Source organism: Manis javanica, chromosome 9 (genome assembly GCF_040802235.1).
Source record: "Manis javanica isolate MJ-LG chromosome 9, MJ_LKY, whole genome shotgun sequence".
NCBI lineage: Eukaryota > Metazoa > Chordata > Mammalia > Pholidota > Manidae > Manis > Manis javanica.
In genome coordinates, this window is record NC_133164.1 from 50,700,370 (window position 1) to 50,723,772 (window position 23,403).

Here is a 23,403-nt window from a genome sequence, read left to right on the forward strand (position 1 = left end):
AAGAAATCTGTTCATTTTTTCTTTACCCAGCTATCTTACTTTGGGACCCTGAAGTAGATGCAGAGAGGACTGGAGTACAAGTAGTTGATTTGGGAAGGGAAGGGAAACATGGTAAGGACGTTGGGAAGCAAGACAGAGAAGGGAAGGCAGGTCTAAAGGCCGGGTGATGCCTGCTGCTGGGGACAACTGGAGTTCAGTCCCACTGGGAAATTGTAGAAGCCAGTATAAAGCACACACCTCAGTGATCCCACCCGAGGGGCCAGATGGCTGGGATGTTCACACAACAGCTCTCACCCATCATGGTTTAAGAACTGCTGTGGGCAGGTGTCAAGTGCCTGGTACCCATGGCCTGTTACGTAAGGACAGACTGGCCCTCCATGGCTTCAGCAAGAGCCTTAGACAAAGACACACACAAGAGTTGCTGGGACTCAGTCTGTTTTGCTGAAGCAGGGTCCTGGTAGCATCTGCTACATCCTAATATTTTCAAACTTACATGACCTCGAAATACCTCCTCCCATATTTCTGACACCTAAATACATCCTGCAGAACATGGGGAATTAGACAGCCTCTAACATCCCTTCTGGTGCTAATGTTCTAATGTTCCCTGATTTTAAGTTACTCACAAGTAACTTACAATGTCTACTCAGAGGTGAATTTCCCACCTGGTCCTAAGCCTTCACCTTACTCCCACATGCTAGGCAAGGCTGGGCTCCTGCCTGGGCGGGTGGAGAGGCAGACCCTGTCCGGATTTGGCAGGTGAGAAATCTCAGGCGGCTCTGTGCTCCTGTCATCCCTCCAGTCCGTGGGTGTCTCTTCCTCAGGCCTCCCTCCAAAAGGTGAACGGAGAAAGCTGGAACCTCATCTTTAACCTCATCCACTGTGCCACTGTGCCTCTGAAACAGATTCTCATCCAGGCTCCCAAGTCTGCCAATTTGGTTTTATCTTTTTCAATAGCAAACTGACCACCCCAAATATTTTCTTGTGTACAGAAAGAAAACACTTGTCGGAGCCTGTGGAAAATCTGAGGTCACAGGTTAGTTACTCAAGTCTAACTCCTCACTGTTTATAAGGAAGCACAGAAAGAAGGACAAATGCTAACCGAGAAGCCTGGCCAGCCCCTGCAGACAAGTGGGCTGTCTTTACAGAAGTACTTGATGAGCAGTGCCCCATCCAGGGCTGCGGTTAGCGTTCTCTCGCGTAGCCAGGCAGTTTGAAGGCTGGCTTTGGGTGGATAAATCTACACTAATTTTGGTTCAAGAGTCCTCACTCTCTTTAGCTGACAAGTCTTAAAAAGAAATCAAGAACCAGAAAGAATTAGAGGTTTGCCTTTTTCCTCCCATTCAGAGGCTTTACTGCTTCTAGGATTCATGCTGAAGTTCCATTTTCAATCTCTTTCTCCCTGCACACATGTATCAATAATTGTCTGATTATATACACACCTCAACCATATAGACAAAATGAGTGGAAATTACCTTGCAAATCATCTTATCACTGTGAGTGAATATGTTTATTATTATAAGTGAATAAGTATATACAAATATAATTTATATTTATAAATATAAATATATGTTCATATGAGACAGCAGACCAGCCTATTTCTAAATTCCAAATGCCAGCATGAACCCAATTCCACGCTATTCAGCCAGGAGCCTAGCACTGTGCTGAGGAGACAGTCTGGATGGTGCAGAATTGCTGTTTTATAGGCAAAATAGGGTCAGGCTAAATCTCCTTCTTGGAAAGTCACACACACAAAAAAAGACATTAATACGTATGTTAAAGGCTCTGGAAAATTCTGTAGTAAAGAAATCTGTTCATTTTTTCTTTACCCAGCTATCTTTAACCTCATCCACCTCATTTTGGGACCCTGAAGCAGATGCAGAGACAAGGACTGGAGTACAAGTAGTTGATTTGGGAAGGGAAGGGAAACATGGTAAGGATGTTGGGAAGGAAGACAGAGATGGGATGGGTGATGCCTGCTGTTTATAGGGTCAGGCTATTTTGAATACAGTTCAGCCTTGTACAAAAATGAATGATACAAACCCTGGGTTCAAGGAGTTTATGGTTCAGGAGGAAAGATTACTATGTTAAACAATTAAGATCGAAAAAAAGGACTTTAGAAAGTACAAGCAATGTGCTGAGAGGCAGGCAGGGGTAACAGGGAGATGCCCTAAGGAAGTAGAGTTTTTGCATTTTGTAAGGAAAAAAAGTCAAATATTTCACAAGGATTGAAAAGAAAGTCCCCCATGGTCCCACCCTCTTAAGATAGCTTATCTTATCAATAGTTCAGTGTATTTCTAGACTTTTTTCTATGCCTATGTTTTTTCCTCTTTTTTTTTTAAAGAAAATTTGTTCCTATAGCCCATATCATTTTACAACCTGTTTTTTCCCCATATATCTTAAACATTTTTCTATGCTGTATCCATCTCATTTTTTTTCAAACTGTTGCATAGAATTTCAATGAGAGGAGGTATAATTTACCTATAAAAACTTCAGAAGAGAACCTGGCACATGTGAGGGCTCCAGGACTGTCAGTTCATGTGATCAGCATTAGTCTGTGTTGGCCCGTCTTCGGTGCCTCTCCTTTTCCATGACAGCATGTGTAAAGGGGAGAGCATGGACTGCAGCATCCACTGACCTCAAATGCAAAATGGTGACAATACTGTCCACCTTCAGGGTTGTTGTGAGGCTCAAAATGAGGTATGTGAAGGGCTTTACGCCCAACTGGAACTCAATAGCTATTAGCTGTTATTATTATTGCTGCTTTATCAGAAATGCCCTTTACCAATATGCTGGCATGAATATGTCTCCCCCATGTCTTCAAAGGGCATCAATTCCCTGAGCCTCTCTAAGGTGGCAGACAGAACCAAAGTCCACATGTGATACCAACAATCAAGCAATAGAGCAGGAAGTGCCATGGCAAACAAGAGCAGGTTGGAAATCAAGGAGATGGCAATGGGAACAGAAGTGGAGGTACTGAAGATGTGATGATTAATTTAATGTTCAGTCTCACTGGGCTAAGTGATGTCCAGATAGCTGGTAAAAAAATTATTTCTGGGTATGCCTTTGGGAGTCTTTGGAAGAAATTAGCATTTGAATTGGTAGAGGAAAGATCACCTCCTGCAATGTAGGTGGGCATCATCCAATAAATCCACTGAGGGCTTAAATAGAACAAAAAGGGGGAGGAAGAGCAAATCCACTCTCTGCTTGAGCTGAGACACCCATCTTCTCCTGCCCTTGGACATCGGATGCTGGCACCCCTGGATCACACCTTCGGGCTCAGATCAGGATTCTTGGGCCTTTGGACTTGACCTACACCATAGGCTTTCCTGTTCTCCAGCTTGCAGGGGGCAGATCATAGGACTTCTCAGCCTCCATGAGCCAACTCCTATAGTAAATATCCTCTTATATCTAGGTCTATCTCTATTTTATTGGCTGTGTTCTCTGGAGAACTCTGACTAATATAAGAGGTATAGGCAATGCAGCAGAATTAACAGAGACCAGAAGAAACTTACCTTCCTCTCACTTGGGGGCTGTGTCAAGGGGCTTTCCTTAAATTTGCAGGTAGAGAAGGTGCTGAGAAAGGAGGGAATGCCCTTAGATGCAAATATTTGAAAGACAAAGAGTGTGTCCATGTGTCCACAGCAGCAATCTTTAAACTAGGGAATGATCCCAGGGGTATACAAAGGCTTTTCAAAGGGTATGTGGGCACAGATGGTTAAGAGGGAATTAAGTTCCATGTCCTCTATTTCCATGCAAATCATCCTAGAATTAATCTGTCTGAGAGCTTGTCTGTAGCAGAATGTTCAGGAGATTTTTTTTCCCCACCTCCTTTACAAGCATCCGTCGCTCATTTTTAGCCATTGTTGTTGTGGTGGTTGTGGGGGTTGTTGTTAACCGTCCCCTAAGTGCATATTATTTTCTACAATGGGGCACAATTTTGCCCAGAGGGGAGTCTTGCAAGACTCCTATAGGGAGAGCAAGAAAAGAATACACTCAGCAAACGTCAAGAAACTAGGAGAGACTTCCTGACATCCTGTGTGCGGTGAAAGAAGGCCAGATCAGGGCTTATGTTATGCTCTGTATGATCAGTGTATCTGATCAGTGTATCAGAGGAGATCCCAACACAGGATGGGCTGTACTCTGTAACCAATGGGAAGTTGTCAAAAATGGTATTTAAATGAATTGCTTAGACCACACTGTGCATTGAAAAAATGGCCCTGTATTCAGAAAATCTCATTTTTTAGAGAGCCAATTTCAGTAGCTAAATATTTGAATGTAGTTAAATATTTATAGATTCACAACATTAAATATTCAGGTTACCTCTGCTAGGCAGATGTTTCGTATCATCACTCATAGCCTCACAGATTTGCGTACCTCCCATTATATGCTTCTTTAGTTATTCTTTCAAGCCCCTTCAAGTCACCTAATTGCTCCAGCAGCCAGGACATTTTTATCACCTCCTGTTAATTAAAAATCTTAGCTTCCAATGCTCCATGCCTAGAGCTGGAATTAGACCATAACTACAACCTTGCCTTTAGTGTGGTCCCTGCCCCCCCCCTCACACCCTGCTCCCACCATTGGTCTAGCCTGAACTGTCTGCTACTCCTTCTTTCTGAACCTGCTATTCCCCTACTGTAACTCCTGGGGAAAAATATGTTCCCAGCCCAGGGCAAATAACCTCTGAAGCCAAAATCAGTCAAAGGGAGAAATAAAGTGGGAGAAGCCCGTTTATTGCTTACAAGCAGTCATCTGCTTCAGGTTGCCGGTGTCTCTCATGACCCAGCCACAAAAGGACCCCACCAAATGTGTCCTGGGAAATACACCCTCACTCCCCACCCCCCTTGTAATTGCCTATTGATATGGAGGTGGACTACTTCTCTCCACCCTTGGAAACACCTATTGATATAGAGAGGCACTAAGGCCAGGTGAGAGATTCTGGAAATATTGCAATTTTACCCACACCTCCATATCTGAAAAAGGAAGAGACAGGCTATCCCTGAGGGTCACAATAGGACTGTAGTTTGTTATCCAGTTCATCACCTCATATGATCATATATGACCCAGATGAGTCCATCCCACACTCCTACATCCTTCTCACTGCTCATCCTCTCACCCTTTCTTTAAAGTTAACTCCCAGACACAAATAAAATGAGATGCAAATGTGGTCTGCACAGCATACAGAGCTGTTGAGTCCAGTCCTTGAGATCACTGAAACGACCTTAGGTCCTTCATCATTCTCTTCAATTCTGCAAACCTCTGGCCTTCCAATAAGTCCTTTTTCTGACTAAGCTGGTTTGAGTTGGACTTCTGTTCATTCAGGATACACTGTAAGAATCAATGAACATGTATGCAATGCATAAACTTTCATTCCTTTATAATCATACTGCTAGAACAGCAAGGGTATCTGGTGAAGGAGACACCCATTCACCAGAATCAACAGACATTTCGCAGGCCTGATACAAGCTGCTGCCCTCATGAGGCTGCTGTCCAGAGAGGGCACCCACAGCTACTTTCACAACTGTCAGAAGAGAGGAACAGAGTACTTACCAAGATGGTTCAGGATGGGAACTATACCCTATTTGGGGTCAGGGAGGCTTTGCAAGAAAGGAAAGCAGAAAAGCAAGGAAGGTGCAGGGCAAGTGAGCAGTGCCAGGTCTGGTGGAAGCATCCCGTGTGTGAATGTGACCATGGAAGAAAATGCAGAGAGGGAGGGAGGGTGCAGCCAACATGCTTCAGGGGCCTGCCTTGCTTGAGGCCAAAAGAGTATTTTCTTGATTTAATAGACAACAGGAAGAAGTCACAAAATGTTTCTGAGCCAAAGAATGACGTGATCTGAACTATGCTTTAAGAAGATTAATCCATCAGCATTATGTGGGATGATTTCAAAGGCAGAGAGAATGGAGGCTGAGAAACTAGTAAGAAAGCAAGACAAAATCATCTTAGGCAGGAAATAGTGAGGGACTGAATTAGGACAGCAGAGATGGGAAGGAGGGAATTGATGGATGGGAGAGATACTGCAGAGATAGAAAACTGACAGGGTTTGACAACTCTAAGTATGAAATCCTTCACCAAAGTGTGCATCATTTTTATTTGGTGTTATATAGCATAGTCAAGATTTGCAGACCATCTGTCATTGATGCTAAGAAGTAAGTAGGATTTCATCCCCATTTAAAGCAGATTGTCAGAAACCCACAGGGTGGTGCAATAGGGGCATTTCCAGGGCCAGTCACCTACTTAGTGCCATGCCTGAGATGACATCAGGCTCCTCAACCCCCAGCACCTCTGTCAGGGGAGCACGTGGGCAGGTCCCTGGATGAACACTGCATTCACAGCTGTGCAGGGACCCAGCAGGGCTACCTTGCACTCCACTTGGAGACAAATCTGCTTCAGAGCTCCCCTGGAAGCAGGCCCAGGGCATAGTATAAGCTATAAGGGACAGGAAGTGGGGCTGCCTGTTTCTTACTTGCATGCCCAACACCCAGCATAGAGCCTGGCCTGTGGATGCACAGGAAAAGGATTACAGAATCACTCAATAACTGGATACATTACAGGCGTTCAAGAATGTCCAAGCATTCTACAGAGGCCCCAGCAGCTGCCATCTCGCTCCCTGCCCCAGCCTCCAAGCAGCCCCTGCTTCACTTCTGCAGCACCCAGGTGCTTTGGCCACAGAGAACGGCCCCAGCTCCAGGGCAGCGAAGAAGCAGGGGCAGGCGAGAGGGATGGGCAGGTGAGAGGGACGGGCAGGAAGGCCTGGCAGAGACACGAATCCAGTGTTGCTTGACCGCCACCCCCTGGGAAGCCCACAATGTTGTTCTCTCAAGAGTAGGCAGAAGAACTGAATACATCAAATAACCTTTAATTTAAGTCAGTAAAGCATTTAGGAATATCCACGGCGTGAACAACTCTCACAAGCAAATGACATTGTAGGCGCCCACTCTGGTAACTGCCTGTGTCTCACATTTGTTTGTTCCCTTATCATCTCTCTGTTGCTTCAAGCCATGATCTGATGAATCTCTGTGCCAGAAGAAAACAAAACTTATTAAAATTATGCTGTCAAAGAGGGAGCCAAGATGGCGGCGTGAGTAGAGCAGTGGAAATCTCCTCCCAAAAACACATAGAGCTATGAAAATATAACAAAGAAAAATCTTCCTAAAATAGAGACCACAGGACACAGGACAACATCCAGACCACATCCACACCTGCAAGAACCCAGCGCCTTGTGAAGGGGGTAAGATACAAGCCCCAGCCCGGCGGGACCCGAGCGCCCCTCCCCCCGGCTCCCGGCGGGTGGAGAGAAACCGGAGCAGTTTTTTTTTTGGCGAGCGCTTTTTGGAAGCCTTAGAGGGACGGGCCCCCGTTGCTGGGGAGGCAGGGTGGCGGGACCGGTGAGGAGGTGCCTGGGAACAGCGCCGGAGGACAAAGAATATCCCGCGTTTCTCCCTGCGAGACCTGGGGGCGGGTGCCTGAGACCGGTGCCTGAGGACGGAGGAGGTCGCGCGTTTTTCCCCTGTTTTTTTTTCTCTTTATGGCAAGCGCTTTTTGGAAGCCTTGAAGGGACGGGGACCCCAGTGCTAGGGAGGCACGGTGGCGGGACTGGTGAGCGGGTGGCTGGGACCGGCGCCTGAGGACAAAGAATATCCCCCGTTTTTCCCTGCGGGACCGGTGGGCGGGTGCCTGAGACCGGCACTTGAGGACAGAGGAAATCGCGCGTTTTTCCCCTTTTTTTTTTCTCTTTTCTGCGAGTGCTTTTTGGAAGCCTAAAAGGGACAGGGACCCCGGTGCTAGGGAGGCAGGGCGGCGGGACTGGTGAGCGGGTGCCTGGGACCGGCACCTGAGGACAAAGAATATCCCGCATTTTTCCCTGTGGGACCGGTGGGTGGGTGCCTGAGACCAGCACCTGAGGACGGAAGAAATCGCGCGTTTTTCCCCTTTTTTTTCTCTCTTTTTGCCAAGTGCTTTTTGGAAGCCTTGAAGGGACAGGGACCCCGGTGCTAGGGAGGCAGGGCGGCAGGACTGGTGAGCGGGTGCGTGGGACCAGTGCCTGAGGACAAAGAATATTGAGCGTTCCTTCCCTGCGGGACCGGTGGGTGGGTGCTTTTTGGAAGCCTTGAAAGGACAGGGACCCTGGTGCTAGGGAGACAGGGCAGCAGGACCAGTGCGCGGGTGCCTGGGACCGGCACCTGAGGAAAAAAAAAAAAAAAATCGCGTGTTTTTTCTTTTTTCTTTCCTTTCTGTTCCCTCTCTCATTGTTGCTGTTGTTGTTTTGGTTTGGAGAATGCTTTTTGGAAATCTTAAAGGGGCAGGACAGGTCACTTAGACCAGAAGCAGGGAATCTGGGGATCTCTGGGCACTCTAACCCCCTGGGCAGCAGGGAGCACAGAGGCCCCTTACGGAGATAAATAGTCTCCTGGCCGCTCCCCCTCTAACGGGGCTCCACCATTTTGGAGGAACAGCCCCAGCCAGGCCAAGCCCACAGCAACAGTGGAGATAAACCCCAAAGCAACTGGGCAGGAAGCAGAAGCCCTGTCTGCGCACAGCTGCCCAGCACAAGCCACTAGAGGTCGCTATTCTCCCAGGAAAAGGCTACAAACCAACAAGAAGGGAAGCTCTTCCAGCGGTCACTTGTACCAGCTCTGCAGACTATCTCTATCACCATGAAAAGGCAAAACTACAGGCAGACAAAGATCACAGAGACAACACCTGAGAAGGAGACAGACCTAACTAGTCCTCCTGAAAAAGAATTCAAAATAAAAATCATGAACATGCTGACAGAGATGCAGAAAAAAATGCAAGAGCAATGGGATGAGATGCAGAGAAAAATGCAAGAGCAGTGGGATGAGATGCAGAGAAAAATGCAAGAGCAGTGGGATGAAGTCCGGAAGGAGATCACAGATGTCAGGAAAGAGATCACAGAAGTGAAACAATCCCTGGAAGGATTTATAAGCAGAATGGATAAGATGCAAGAGGCCATTGAAGGAATAGAAGCCAGAGAACAGGAACGTATAGAAGCTGACATAGAGAGAGATAAAAGGATCTCCAGGAATGAAACAACACTAAGAGAAATATGTGACCAATACAAAAGGAAAAACATTCGTATTATAGGGATACCAGAAGAGGAAGAAAGAGGAAAAGGGATAGAAAGGGTCTTTGAAGAAATAATTGCTGAAAACTTCCCCAAACTGGGGGAGGAAATAATCGAACAGACCATGGAATTATACAGAACCCCCAACAGAAAGGATCCAAGGAGGACAACACCAAGACACATAATAATTAAAATGGCAAGGATCAAGGACAAGGAAAGAGTTTTAAAGGCAGCTAGAGAGAAAAAGGTCACCTATAAAGGAAAACCAATCAGGCTAACATCAGACTTCTCAACAGAAACCCTACAGGCCAGAAGAGAATGGCATGATATACTTAATGCAATGAAACAGAAGGGCCTTGAACCAAGGATACTGTATCCAGCACGACTATCATTTAAATATGATGGTGGGATCAAACAATTCCCAGACAAGCAAAAGCTGAGGGAATTTGCTTCCCACAAACCACCTCTACAGGGCATCCTACAGGGACTGCTCTAGATGGGAGCACCCCTAAAAAGAGCACAGAACAAAACACACAACATATGAAGAAGGGAGGAGGAGGAATAAGAAGGGAGAGAAGAAAAGACTCTCCAGACAGTGTATATAACAGCTCAATAAGCGAGCTAAGTTAGGCAGTAAGATACTAAAGAAGCTAACCTTGAACCTTTGGTAACCACGAATCTAAAGCCTGCAATGGCAATAAGTACATATCTTTCAATAGTCACCCTAAATGTAAATGGACTTAATGCACCAATCAAAAGACATAGAGTAATAGAATGGATAAAAAAGCAAGACCCATCTATATGCTGCTTACAAGAAACTCACCTTAAACCCAAAGATAAGCATAGACTAAAAGTCAAGGGATGGAAAAACATATTTCAGGCAAACAACAGTGAGAAGAAAGCAGGGGTTGCAGTACTAATATCAGACAAAATAGACTTCAAAACAAAGAAAGTAACAAGAGATAAAGAAGGCCACTACATAATGATAAAGGGCTTAGTCCAACAAGAGGATATAACCATTCTAAATATATATGCACCCAATACAGGAGCACCAGCATATGTGAAGCAAATACTAACAGAACTAAAGAGGGAAATAGACTGCAATGCATTCATTGTAGGAGACTTCAACACACCACTCACCCCAAAGGATAGATCCACCGGGCAGAAAATAAGTAAAGACACACAGGCACTGAACAACACACTAGAACAGATGGACCTAATAGACATCTATAGAACTTTACATCCAAAAGCAACAGGATATACATTCTTCTCAAGTGCACATGGAACATTCTCCAGAATAGACCACATACTAGCTCACAAAAAGAGCCTCAGTAAATTCCACAATATTGAAATTCTACCAACCAATTTTTCAGACCACAAAGGTATGAAAGTAGAAATAAATTCTACAAAGAAAACAAAAAGGCTCACAAACACATGGAGGCTTAACAACATGCTACTAAATAATCAATGGATCAATGAACAAATCAAAATAGAGATCAAGGAATATATAGAAACAAATGACAACAACAACACTAAGCCCCAACTTCTGTGGGATGCAGCGAAAGCAGTCTTAAGAGGAAAGTATATAGCAATCCAGGCACACTTGAAGAAGGAAGAACAATCCCAAATGAATAGTCTAACATCACAATTATTAAAACTGGAAAAAGAAGAACAAATGAGGCCTAAAGTCAGCAGAAGGAGGGACATAATAAAGATCAGAGAAGAAATAAACAAAATTGAGAAGAATAAAACAATAGCAAAAATCAACGAAACCAAGAGCTGGTTCTTTGAGAAAATAAACAAAATAGATAAGCCTCTAGCCCAACTTATTAAGAGAAAAAGAGAGTCAACACAAATCAACATAATCAGAAATGAGAATGGAAAAATCACGACAGACTCCACAGAAATACAAAGAATTATTAAAGACTACTATGAAAACCTATATGCCAACAAGCTGGAAAACCTAGAAGAAATGGACAACTTCCTAGAAAAATACAACCTCCCAAGACTGACCAAGGAAGAAACACAAAAGTTAAACAAACCAATTACAAGCAAAGAAATTGAAACAGTAATCAAAAAACTACCCAAGAACAAAACCCCGGGGCCGGACGGATTTACCTCGGAATTTTATCAGACACACAGAGAAGACATAATACCCATTCTCCTTAAAGTGTTCCACAAAATAGAAGAAGAGGGAATACTCCCAAACTCATTCTATGAAGCCAACATCACCCTAATACCAAAACCAGGCAAAGACCCCACCAAAAAAGAAAATTACAGACCAATATCCCTGATGAACGTAGATGCAAAAATACTCAATAAAATATTAGCAAACAGAATTCAACAGTATATCAAAAGGATCATACACCATGACCAAGTGGGGTTCATCCCAGGGATGCAAGGATGGTACAACATTCGAAAATCCATCAACATCATCCACCACATCAACAAAAAGAAAGACAAAAACCACATGATCATCTCCATAGATGCTGAAAAAGCATTTGACAAAATTCAACATCCATTCATGATAAAAACTCTCAGCAAAATGGGAATAGAGGGCAAGTACCTCAACATAATAAAGGCCATATATGATAAACCCACAGCCAGCATTATACTGAACAGCGAGAAGCTGAAAGCATTTCCACTGAGATCGGGAACCAGACAGGGATGCCCACTCTCCCCACTGTTATTTAACATAGTACTGGAGGTCCTAGCCACGGCAATCAGACAAAACAAAGAAATACAAGGAATCCAGATTGGTAAAGAAGAAGTTAAACTGTCACTATTTGCAGATGATATGATACTGTACATAAAAAACCCTAAAGACTCCACTCCAAAACTACTAGAACTGATATCGGAATACAGCAAAGTTGCAGGATACAAAATCAACACACAGAAATCTGTAGCTTTCCTATACACTAACAACGAATCAATAGAAAGAGAAATCAGGAAAACAATTCCATTCACCATTGCATCAAAAAGAATAAAATACCTAGGAATAAACCTAACCAAGGAAGTGAAAGACTTATACTCTGAAAACTACAAGTCACTCTTAAGAGAAATTAAAGGGGACACTAATAAATGGAAACTCATCCCATGCTCATGGCTAGGAAGAATTAATATCGTCAAAATGGCCATCCTGCCGAAAGCAATATACAAATTTGATGCAATCCCTCTCAAATTACCAGCAACATTCTTCAATGAATTGGAACAAATAATTCAAAAATTCATATGGAAACACCAAAGACCCCGAATAGCCAAAGCAATCCTGAAAAAGAAGAATAAAGTAGGGGGGATATCACTCCCCAACTTCAAGCTCTACTACAAAGCCATAGTAATCAAGACAATTTGGTACTGGCACAAGAACAGAGCCACAGACCAGTGGAACAGATTAGAGACCCCAGAAATTAACCCAAACATATATGGTCAATTAATATTTGATAAAGGAGCCATGGACATACAATGGCAAAATGACAGTCTCTTCAACAGATGGTGCTGGCAAAACTGGACAGCTACATGTAGGAGAATGAAACTGGACCATTGTCTAACCCCATATACAAAGGTAAACTCAAAATGGATCAAAGACCTGAATGTAAGTCACGAAACCATTAAACTCTTGGAAAAAAACATAGGCAAAAACCTCTTAGACATAAACATGAGTGATCTCTTCTTGAACATATCTCCCCGGGCAAGGAAAACAACAGCAAAAATGAGCAAGTGGGACTACATTAAGCTGAAAAGCTTCTGTACAGCGAAAGACACCATCAATAGAACAAAAAGGAACCCTACAGTATGGGAGAATATATTTGAAAATGACAGATCTGATAAAGGCTTGACGTCCAGAATATATAAAGAGCTCACACGCCTCAACAAACAAAAAACAAATAACCCAATTAAAAAATGGGCAGAGGAACTGAACAGACAGTTCTCCAAAAAAGAAATACAGATGGCCAAGAGACACATGAAAAGATGCTCCACATCGCTAATTATCAGAGAAATGCAAATTAAAACTACAATGAGGTATCACCTCACACCAGTAAGGATAGCTGCCATCCAAAAGACAAACAACAACAAATGTTGGCGAGGCTGTGGAGAAAGGGGAACCCTCCTACACTGCTGGTGGGAATGTAAATTAGTTCAACCATTGTGGAAAGCAGTATGGAGGTGCATCAAAATGCTCAAAACAGACCTACCATTTGACCCAGGAATTCCACTCCTAGGAATTTACCCTAAGAACGCAGCAATCAAGTTTGAGAAAGACAGATGCACTCCTATGTTTATCGCAGCACTATTTACAATAGCCAAGAATTGGAAGCAACCTAAATGTCCATCTGTAGATGAATGGATAAAGAAGATGTGGTACATATACACAATGGAATACTACTCAGCCATAAGAAGTGGAAAAATCCAACCATTTGCAGCAACATGGATGGAGCTGGAGAGTATTATGCTCAGTGAAATAAGCCAAGCGGAGAAAGAGAAATACCAAATGATTTCACTCATCTGAGGAGTATAGGAACAAAGGAAAAACTGAAGGAACAAAACAGCAGCAGAATTACAGAACCCAAAAATGGACTAACAGGTACCAAAGGGAAAGGAACTGGGGAGGATGGGTGGGCAGGGAGGGATAAGGGGGGGGAAGAAGAAGGGGGGTATTAAGATTAGCATGCATGGAGGGGAGGGAGAAAGGGGAGGGTGGGCTGCACAACACAGAGAGGACAAGTAGTGACTCTACCACATTTTGCTAAGCTGATGGACAGTAACCGTAATGTGGTTGTTAGGGGGGACCTGATATAGGGGAGAGCATAGTAAACATAGTATTCTTCAGGTAAGTGTAGATTAAAAATTTAAAAAAAAAAAAAAAAAGAAAGAAAGAAAGAAAAGGGGGATTACTCCTTAACAGGATAAAACTATTGGTAAATCAAAGATCAACGCATGCTTTAAATATCCTTAATGTTGATCACTTAAAGGGTGTCAGATGATCAGCTATGGAGGTACTCTTTTCTGATAATATTCCTTTCTCTTAATTAAAAAAAAAAAAAAAAAAAGCAGTTACTGTGTGCTGACCTCCAATGAGTTCTGCACAGTGGTATAGAGGGCATGTCAAAGTGTGGGCAAAGGGTCTGTTTGTTTCTACGCAGAAGATCAAGGCCTAGCTTGGATACCCAGAAAATGAACTAAGATACGATATGAGGAGGAGCTTCCGGCATCAGCACTCTCTGGAGGACTCGTGCCGGGGGATGATCATCAAAAAGCCTCCACAGGGATCCGGACGATGCTGCGGTTGTGGCTGCATCCAGCCCACCATCTCCTGGACTTGCCATGAGAAGGAGGAGGGAGATGTCTAGGCTGGCATGTGCATACAGTGAGACAACGAATTTGACCGGATCTGTCTGTTGGAACTCAACCAGGAGTTGGGAGGGGTGCAAGTTGTAGCACCCCAAAATCTCATGACTATAGACTATCTATGGTTAAAAGAACATATGGGATGTGAACAGATCCCAGAAATGGGCTGCTTTAATTTGTCTGATGGTTCAAGTACAGTTGGAAAATATCCATCATATCATAGATAAATTTTCACAAATGCCTAGGGTGCCTAAATGGTTTTCTTGGCTTCACTGGAGATGGCTGGTAATTATAGATTTGCTTTGTTTATGTCACCGTATTCCTATTATGTCAATATGTGTGTGCAAATTAGTTAGTAGTTTAAAACCTATACATACTTAAGGTACTATACAAGAAGATATGTCAAAGAAATAATCAATCCTCCCAAGTTTCCTTCATATGCTACATCTATAGCTTTTCTTCTTCCTTCCTAATTACAAACTTTAAATAGAATTCGTGCCTCATATCGAATTTACCGAGTATCATAATTCCTCCAGGTGGTAAAGATACCTCGAGACAAGTGCTGGGCATAGAAGCCACAGGGCATAAATCTGCAAAGAAGTAAAAAGCTAACCTTTGCAAACAATATGGCTTCTCTCTCACTTACCAACTTTACATTTCCCTGTATGGCCCCGGAAGATGACTGGTTAGCCAGAGACGGGTAAGATTCCTCAAGGGAGGAACAACCTAAGACAGGCACAGTCGCAGGGGGGCCATCAGGTGAGAATTTGGGGATCAACAGAGGTGAGGCTCAGAACCTCACCCCCCCTGTTTTGAGAGAAATCTTCTGCATCCGTGGATGTTTTGCTGCCCTTGTCTAGCCTGGATTAATACTTAGTCCATAGGCACACACCTGATCATCTGATCATCTACATTTGCCTTCTTACAGCACTAAACTATGTTTTCTACCTTTATCTTGCATCTACCTACCACTTCAGCATTTTATTAAAAATAAAAATAATAATAATAATAGGAGAAATGTGGGATCAACATATAAATCAAGTACAAAAATCAAATGAATATTCATATTTGACCTGATGGTTTATAGGTCATATTGCATGATCAAAACCGAAAGTTTCTGTGATGACTGCCCTTGTACTGTTCACCATGTAAGAATTTATTCACTCTGTAAGAATTCGTTCACCATGTAAGAACTTGTTCGTTATGCTTCAGAAGATTGGAGACTGACGAGAATTAGGCTTGAGATGGATTAATGATTGTACATTGAGCATTGACCCCCCTATACTGAATTTTATTGTTGTTAACAACCATTTGATCAATAAATATGAGAGATGCCCTCTCAAAAAAAAAAAAAAAAAAAAAAAAAAAAAAAAAAAAAAAAAAAAAAAAAAATTATGCTGTCAAACTGCTGTAATTTTACTTTATCTTGCTTTCAGCTCTTTTATGAAAAAGCTCCCTCCCCAACCCTAGAGCCTTGAGCTTGGAAACAACATTTGCCTCTGCTTCTTTCTTGTGCAAACAGCAGGGTCTCATGTAACATTGGAGGCTACAAAGGTTCAGAGAGAGAAATCCCTTGTTGCTCCCTGCCTCCTCAGACTACAGGTTGGTTGTCATTGCAATGTAAGCAAGGCATTTTGAGAGTGAGAAATTATAGCAGTCAGAATTCTGCTATACACACACACACTCAGGCAAATGGCCCTGACCACTACTGGGGTTGTGGCCACGATCCTGATCCTGCAGAAGAGCTCATGGAAAGAACTCAGGAACTTCCAAAGTGACCCTACGCCATCCTAGACCATGGAAGTTATGGTACCTGCCACTCTTGTCCAGATGAGAAAAGACCTTTATCAAGGTGCCCTCCCTGGAGATCACATGGCCACTGGTGAGCCTCAGCCTTTGAAACCAATGACACTAAAATGATGCAGAGGTGGGCTCAGCCTCAAGAATGAGCTGGTAATAGCGCCTCTAGGAAACCCTGCCACCCAAGGGTGAAGAAAGAAACAGTAGGTTTGGGGGCCTAGCGGATGGAAGCAGGTAAACAGGTTGGTGGCGGAACTCCTGTGAACCCAAGGTAAGGATTAGCACTTTATGATCATATTCTTCTCCTGGCTCTTGTAGTTCTGTGCTCTTTCCTTTGGATTTGTTTTTTCATGCATTTCCTAATAAGATTCCTTGGGGAAAAGTCCAACCTTCTTCAGCTGAAGGAAGGGACGGAAGGATGTAGACTGCTGGACCAATGTAACCAGCGGTGATCAAGCCACTCCCTGGCCACCTGGAGGGGCAATGGCCATGGCCCAGCTCAGGTGGAAGCAGGTGGGGTGGGTAGGAAAGGAAAGGAAACTCTGGGGGCTGGAGGGCAGGGACCCCCGTCCTCCTGGGGTGCTCCCTCTCACTCTCTCAGTCACTCTCCTCCCTCGGCTTCCAGTGACGGCCCCGCCTGGGGGCTGAGGACTGGGCAGGGAGGAGAGGGTTGGGATCAGGGACTTCCCATGCAGACAGAATTGGGCTCAGACACTCATTCTGCCACACTTGGCTGAGTGACCTTGGACACGATATTGAATATCTCTAAACCTCAATGTTTTCATTTGTTAAAGTGAATAACAGGAGTACTTACTTCATGGTAGGTTATTGCTGGAAATAAAAGAGATACATAAAAGTTGAGTGGGATTTTATTGCTTAGTCAGCCCATCACTCCCATCCCCTCTGGGCTAAGCACCCCTCCTCTTCGGGAGCTTCCCTTCTCCCACAGCTTCTCCATGGTGGCCACATGGAAGTTGCCACCTTTTGTTTTTTGATTAATGTCTGTATTACATTTTTTAATTGAAGTATTATTGATATACAATCTTACATTGGTTTCAAATATACAACACAGTGATTCAACAGTTACCCATACTGTTAAATCCTCACCCCCACTAATACAGCTACTATCTCTCAACAGAGGAAGTGTTACAGAATCATCGACTGTGTTCTCCATGCTGAACTACCATCCCTGTGACCAGCTTATATTATGACTGAGAATTTCTGTGCCCCTTTATTCTCCTCACCCATCCATACCAACCCTTCCCCCATGGTAACCACCAATCACTTCTCAGTGTCTATGAGTCTACTGATGTTTTGTTCATTGTGTTTTCTTTGTTTTTATATTCCACAAGTAAGTGAAATCATATGGTATTTGTTTTTCTCCTCCTGGATTATTTCACTGAACATAATACCCTCTAGGTCCAGGATTTCTTTTTTTAATGGTTGAGTAATATTCTAGTGTGTATATGTACCACATCTTCTTTATGCATTCATCTTTTGATGGACACTTAAGTTGCTTCCATATCTTTGCTATTGTAAATAATGCGGCAATAAACATAGAAGTGTGTATATCTTTTCAAATCAAGGATTTTGTTTTCTTCAGGTAGGTTCCTAGAAGTGGAATTACTGGGTCAAATGGCATTTCTATTTCAGTTTTTTTGAGGAACCTCCATACTGCTGTCCACAGTAGCTGCACCAACTTACATTCCCACCAACAGTGTAGGAGGGTGAGAGCTGCTACCTTTCAACACAACCTTGACCACAGCAACTGAGGAAGAGGTGATCACTCCTTCCAAGCTCTGCCAAGCACAGTAGGTGCCCCACAACTACAGTCATTGGCCCAGGGATGGGCATGTGTCCTCAACAAGTTAAAAGGAACATGGAGGGCAGAAGTTGCAGTTCCCAGCCCCAGTCATGCTACCCTGCTGTGGTTTGACTGTATGTTAATCCAAACTGTGTTCATATCACATGTAACCAAAAGAATCCTGCACAAGCCAGAAGTGAGATGTTCAAAGCGACAGACCCTAAAATAGGGCATAGGCTGAGTTAAGGTCAGTGTGGTGGTTTAACGTATGTCTGCAAATTCTTTGACATGCCTTTCATCAAGAAGTGGAGTCTGCTCCCCCCGCTTAAAACTGGGCAGGCCTTGGTGGCTGCTGCGGTGGAAGTGACATTGTATGATTCTGAGGTTAGCATAGAGAGCCACAAGCTTCTGCCAGTTTCTCCAGGGCTGTTCATCCTGGGAGACTTCAGAGGCCAGGTAAGCAGTACAGACCCCAGAGGCTGCCATACGGGGAGGCCCTAAGGAGACAGGGTTGCCTGAGGAGCCCTGGCCATCCGAGTCTTCCGGCCCAGCCCCTCTTTCTGGGATAAGGCCTTTGGGAGGATCCCACCCCAGCCACTGCCTCAGACCCTGAGTGAGAATACCTAGCACAGCCCAGGCACTCCCACTGAGAATCGTGAGCAAGATAAATGACTTTTACTCTTTTAATCACCGCTTTGGGGTGGTTTGCTGTGCAGGGCTGGCTGATCCCCTCACTATAACAATGATCTTTGGTAAGAATCAGTTTAAAAACAACTGTCTGCTAAAAGACTACTTGCTGGATCTAGGGACTCCGCCCACAGAGAAGAACCACCCTCCCCTGCTCTTCACCCTGAGGTCTGAAGCACCATGGTCTTACAGTGCCTGCCTTACTATCATGACTGATCAGGAGCTCAAAACCTGGCCCAAACGAGCCACTCAGGGCCTTCCCCAGCATTGTTCATGCCTGAGCTAGCATGGAAATAGTGGGGGTGGGAGAAGAGCCCCTTCCTCTCTGTAGAGATGTAAAACCAAATCTAACACGGGAAATGGGTCTAGCCTCATGAAGAACAAAGGCAACACACAGAGAAAAGAACCGGTGTAAGATCGGAGAAGGCTGCTTCTTGAGTCTCTGCTTTTCCACCATTACTTATATCAGTAAAAAATTCACTGCCAAAGATGTTCAATTCAATTACCTGCAACCAAAAGAATCTTTAACACCATTTTGGGGACATGGAAAACAGCCAATAAATGCTTTTCACCCTTAGCTGTTTCGTGGTTCTAGGAAGAAAGAAAGAAGTCAACTATGCATGAGAAAAGTGTTCAAAGCCACACCCTGCTGGAGCCTGTGGGCCATGAAGTTGGCTCACCCCATCACCCAGCTGGGAGCCCTGGAGGTGAGGGAATGCATAGACCCCACCCACACCCCAAATGAGACTCTTTTGGGATGTAGGCTGTGCCTGTATGTTGTTAAAATTCCATGATTAGACTTCTGATTTAAATAAACACAGGTGTTTATCTCTACCACCTAATAAAACCTGAAATAAAATGACAGCAAAAAAAATTAAAGAGCTAAAAATATGCAAAAGAGAAAAAAACAGAGAGAAAAGCCAACAGCAGGTGAAAAATGTCAATAACATTTTATAACATGGAAATTATATGGGAGAGTCAACAAAGAATGCTCAATCTAAGTGCCTATCAGGGAAGGCAGCCGGAGGCTAGCCTATTTGTACCCAGGAGCTCAGAAAGACTCAGGAATTGATCATCCTGGTACCCTTGAGGAGTACAAAGTAGGGCTGAAAAGAGGAGAACTGGTGTAAAGTCTGTATGGACAGCAGTTTGTGCCCTGATACCTGCTCTGTCCTGTAGCCAGGCAACAGCCCTTACTCTGCCAGGCAGAGGATGAGGCTCGCTCTGGGCCGTCAAGCCAGGTGCTGGAGTCTGGGCTTAGGCACGGGTGAGGGCAAGAAGAGGTGCTTCTTTAAAAAGGGGAGAATTAAAGGAAATACTGTAGGCCGAATGGAGAGAACCTTCTGTCCCCTTCCCTTCTAGCCCTCAAATGCTGGAACTGAATTTAAACTCTCAAGACAGATATATACAGACAATTCCTCTCTAAGAAAACTGATGGGACCAAGGAAAAAACCAACAGATAAAACACTTGTGTGTCCCCAACAAAAAGCCAAGTCCCCATCCATTGACCATACCAGTTCATAGTCCTGCCCACGAGGATGGAGCTTCCACTGAGCTTTTCAGGGCCTCATACACAAGTATCGATGACAGTCAAGAATTCCAAACAGGGAAGGAAAACCACTACAGGAAAAGAGACCAACAGCTACCCACAGGGCAAAGAAATGTGGAAGAAACAGACAGTGCAGGGAACAGAAGAAAATTTCTTTTTTTTTAAATTAAGGTACCATTGATATACAATCTTGCAAAGGTTTCACATAAGCAACATTGTGGTTACAACATTCACCTATATTATCAAGTCCCCAACACACACACCCTACTGCAGTCACTGTCCCTCAGCATAGTAAGATGCTATAGAGTCACTACTCATCTTTTCTGTGCTATACTGCCTTCCCCATGACTTACCCATATTATGTGTGCTAATCATAATGCCCCTTAGCCCCCTTCTCCTTCCCTCCCCACCCAACTTCCCCAATCCCTTCCCTTTGGTAACTGCTGGTCCCTTCTTGGAGTCTGTGAGTCTGCTGCTGTTTTGTTCCTTCAGTTTTGCTTTGTTGTTATACTCCACAAATGAGTGAAATCATTTGGTATTTCTCTTTCTTCACCTGGCTTATTTAACTGAGCATAATACCCCCCAGCTCCATCCATGTTGTTGCAAATGGTAGGATTTGTTTTCTTCTTGTGGCTGAATAATATTCCATTGTGTATATGTACCACATCTTCTTTATCCATTCATCTACTGATGGACACTTAGGTCGATTCCATATCTTGGCTATTGCAAATAGTGTTAAAATAAACATAGGGGTGCATATGTCTTTTTGAATCTGGGATCTTGTTTTCTTCAGGTAAATTCCTAGGAGTAGAATTCCTGGGTAAATGGTATTTCTATTTTTAGTTTTTTGAGGAACCTTCATACTGCTTTCCACAATGGTTGAACTAATTTACATTCCAACCAGCAGTGTAGGAGGGTTCTCCTTTCTCCACATTCTCGCCAGCGTTTGTTGTCCCTTGTCTTTTGGATGTTGGCCATCCTTACTGGTGTGGGGTAATAATCGCATTGTGGTTTTAATAGAGGAAAACTTCTCTAAAAACTGTAACTGATATCCTCTCAGATATAAGAGAAGCTTTTACATCAATGAAACTACAGTAAAATGCTATTTTTAATAACAATTTGAGAACAAGAAATATGATAAGAGACTAAGAGAAGTAGAAGATAATATTGTGGAAAGCTCATAGAAATTAGAATTTTTTATGGAAAATAAAAGAGAAGAAATGAATGGCTATCCAAATGATATTCCAAAAAGTGGAAATATAAAGAAAGAAATTGACACCTAAAAGGTAGAAGAAAAAGAGAACTCAAGGACATATTTCCCTTTCATGATGGTGGGAGGTAGAAAACACAATCTCAAAACCCCCAAGACACTGGATGACTGTTCATTTTACCTTTCCAATACTTATATTCACAGGAAATGCATGGGAATGATAAAATAACAAGTATTTATTGAGGGCTTGTTCTAGCCAGGTATTTGCTGAGGTATATACTATATATCTCAGGGCAATACTAGGAAGTAGGTACTATTGTTTTTCCCAGTTGCAGATGAAAAAAAACTAAGACTCAAGAAGTTAAGTAATTTTGGAGGCCATGATTCTACCAAAAATGGCCTGTCCTGCTAACCATTACACCATCCTGCCCCTTGTCTGTCAAAGCCAACTGCATGTATGTGTGTGCACACACATGCACACACACACACACACACACATACACACACACACGCACACACACAGATCTCTACCTGTGCCATCCCCTGCTCCCACTTCTTGAGTAGCTGCTAACAAATTTCATTACTTGCTTTTTCGGTTGTTACTTTACTTCTCAGAAAGACTTAGCCCTTTGTGCCACTTCATATTCTCGATTTTTAACTAAATTGGTCATTTTCTGTTTTTTGTTTGGTAGTTTTGCACAAAGATATGTGAAAAATAGATCAGTCCTTGGGTCTGTTATACCAGCTCATACAGCCCTATAACTTCCCAGTGATTATTGGAAGTTAAAATCCCCTAGAAAAGAAAAATCTTCTTTTGTCTAATCTGCTAAGGAAGGACTTCCCAGGGACGTAGAAAGGAACAAACGCTGTACTTCACATCTGCTCTGAAATGCAACGACCAGTGTGGGGGCCAATACTGATAGACCTTGGTATTGGAACAAGACCACCTTCCACCAAGGAATGTTTTACTTGAAATCGCAAAAATTATGTTGGCAGTGTCCATCTTTGGGCTTTTTTCTAAAGAAAGAGTATATATTCAGCTGGGCTGAGCCAATCCTCTCCAAATAAAAGCAATGAGAGAAACTTTCAAGATGTGTTGGCTTTTGTTAGAACACAATAATACATGGAAAAGCCTCAAGAGGTTCATAAAGTGCCTCCAGGGCCACAGGGTTGCTACACAGCAAGAACAGGACTTTCCTTACAGATGAATGTTTATGCAATTTCTCGAGTTCTCTCTGTCCACCTGGGTGGGGTGAAGGGTCTGTTTCCATAGTGTCTCTGAAGCTCCCCTCCTGCTCTGCAGAGTCTGCATAACCGATGCCGAGCTTCTAGCAGACACCTTCATTTCTGGCTCTCAAAGGGTGAAAAGGGGTGGTTCCAGGCCAGTAAGTGCTGGCTATATATTGCTGAAGCAGACAATAGAGAGATTAGAAAACTGGGAACATAACTACCAAAAGGAGAAAAGGCAGGTTCAGAGATAGGCCAATTTCAAAAGAGGTTTGTCCTGTGAAGTAGTGGAAAACAGCTCCATGGCTGTTCTCTGTGAAAACACTATTTTCTTTAGCCTCCAAATTATATTTATGCTGTTGACTATTTAAGGAAGGAACTATTAGAATATTGGAAATCACCTGCAGATCAATTAAGCAAATGGCAATGTTCATCAAGGAATGAAATCTTTAAATCATACGAAAGTGGATAACACTCAAGACATTTCACTTGAATATTTTTAAATTAATTTTCCTGCATAGCTAAAATGAGAAAGTATTTTGCCATTTAACCATTTTTTCCACATCATTTCATTTGAGCTTTGAGATACTGTTGATAAAATGAGAGTTCCTGTGGCCAGGATTCTCACCTGGCCCTGGTTGACTAGCTCACTGCACACCTGTGGGCAATACATGGCTGTTGACTCTACATAAAGAGCT

At 43.4% G+C, this 23,403-nt stretch overlaps 1 long non-coding RNA gene across 1 annotated transcript in view; it reads right to left on the bottom strand.

The window, feature by feature from the left end:
• Positions 1-23,403, bottom strand: part of LOC108393431 (uncharacterized) — an 80,724-nt gene that overhangs the window by 24,326 nt on the left and 32,995 nt on the right. The gene's annotated exons all lie outside the window — the stretch shown is intronic.